This window comes from Oryx dammah, unplaced genomic scaffold, assembly GCF_014754425.2.
Source record: "Oryx dammah isolate SB20612 unplaced genomic scaffold, SCBI_Odam_1.1 HiC_scaffold_17, whole genome shotgun sequence".
NCBI classification, from domain to species: domain Eukaryota; kingdom Metazoa; phylum Chordata; class Mammalia; order Artiodactyla; family Bovidae; genus Oryx; species Oryx dammah.
Genome location: NW_024070201.1, coordinates 58,801,628 through 58,804,004, shown reverse-complemented (window position 1 = coordinate 58,804,004; position 2,377 = coordinate 58,801,628).

The window sequence follows — 2,377 nt, the reverse complement described above, 5'->3', positions numbered from 1 at the left end:
CAAATATTTGTAGAATGTTCAAAAAAGTTTCCCTTGAAAAACTTACCTTTGAAAAATAACAGAAATGTTCTACTAAACAATGTTGAAATATAACAATTTGAGTTTTGGAGAACAAGATGGTGGAGGAGTAGGTGGACGTGGAGGACATCTCTCCACGGATACATGAGGAATACACCTTCAGACACAGAAGTGCATGCAGAACACCAGCTGAGAGCGGACAGGAGTACCTGACCAGAGGAAAAGAGTGTACAGAACCTCACAAAACTCAGTAATGAAGGAACCAGGGGGAAAAACAGGAGTGTTAGTAGGACTGGACCTGCCCTTGGTGGCTGGGGGAACTGAAGCAGGGGTCTGAGCCCCACATCAGGGCAATTGTCTGGGTCAGAGGAGAAACATTTAAGGCTGAGAGTGAAACAGATGATCTGTGGCAGCCTAAACAGAGTGAGAATCAGACAGTCCTTGCTGCAGCCATACATACCCTGGACAGGGACATGGGTCCCATGCAAGGGGCAGTGGCTGGGAGCTGGAGTTTAGGGTCTGTGAAGTGATCCCAGGGCAAGGGCTGCTGTTGACTGTGGAGAGATGGATGGATCGAGGGGATGTGAGGGAGGAGACTGTGGTGGGAAATGCCTGTGGAGGAAAGCGGGGCAGCCATGGAAGCAAGGCGACATTGCTGAGTCACGCATAGGGGGTGGAGCCATCACCGTAGCCTCTCTCTCCCCATACCCCAGCATCCGCAGCTGAATGATAAAGAGGCAGGCCCATCAAATGCCTGAGGCATTGAACTACAGAGTAGGACCCCAGCCAGGGGCCCCCCCTCTATGTGCCTAAGGCGCTGAACAATAGAGAAGGACCCCAGGCAAGGGAACCCTCTAAGTGCCTGAATTGGGCAGAGCTACAGAGATAGATTGGCTAAAGAGGCCTTCTGATCACCAGCTCTAAGAGGCTCAAAAAAAGACTGATAGGGCTGTAACTCCATTGATGGAGGGGTAAGCCAAGCAGCTGCGTTACATTCACAGTCAACTCTCACTGGGGCAGAGTTGCCATAGACAAAAAATGTTTTATTTTCCACTTTGTGCTTTAGTTAGTTTTGTTCTTAACTGGTAAATATAATTTTTGATTTCCTTTGTTTGCCAGGTCAATCTACTGTACTGTATTTTTGTTGGACTGTTTTAACTTTGCTCATGGGTGTATATGTGTATATTTCATTATTTTAATTATTATTTGCCTGATCTCGTAACTGCCATTTGTCTGGGGTTCAGCTTTGGTTTCTTGTTTTTGGATATTTGTTTTAATCTCACTTAATGCCATAACAAACCACTTGTGGAATCTTTGTTCCTGACCAGAGATCGAGCCCTGAGCCTTTGGAGTGGGAGCACTGACTCCAAGACCCTAGACTACCAGAGAACTAACCCTAGGGAGCATCAAATAGTGAGAACTCACACAAAGGAAGCCATTTGAATACAAGACCCGGCATCACCCAACCACCAGTCACCCGCTGTGCAGATGCCACATCTATACTACAGACAAAACAAAAATACAAACCCAATCATCAGCAGACAGGATCACCACCTCAGCCTTTCCTTCAGAGGAAAAACAAACAAACAAACAAAAACTCATAACAAATCTCACCTTATATGAAGCTCACACAAGCCACTGGACCAACCTTAGGGCAGAAACCAAAAGGAAGAAAGAGTTCAGCCTTCTTCAAGGAAAGAATTCAACTTTCCTTGAAGCCTGGGAAAAGGAGACCTCAAACACAATAAGTTAAAAAAAAATAATAATGAAAAGGCAGAGAAATACTACACAAATGAAGGAACAAACTAGAAACACAGAAGTCCAAATAAATGAAGAGGAAATAGGTAAACTACCTGAAAAAGAATTCAGAATGATAGTAACGATGATCAAAAACCTTGAAAGCAAAATGGAAAAAATTCAAGAATCAATTAAAAGAGACCTAGAAGAATTAAAGAATAAACATACAGAGACAAACAACACAATTACTGAAATTAAAAATACTATAGAAGGAATCAATAGCAGAATACCTGAAGCAGAAGAATGAATCAGTAAGCTGCAAGATAAAGTGGTAGAAATAACTTCTGAAGAGAAGAATAAAGTAAGAATGAAAAGAACTGAGGATAGACTCAGATAGAACACACCAACATTTGAATTATAGGGGTCCCAGAAGAGAAAAAGAAAGGGTATGAGAAAAATTTTGAAGAGATTATAGTTGAAAATTTCCCCAACGTGGAAAAGGAAATAGTCAATCAAGTTCAAGAGGCACAAACAGTTCCATACAGCATAAACCCAAGGAGAAACACACCAAGACACATACTAATCAAACTAACAAAGACTAAACACAAAGAAAGAATATTAA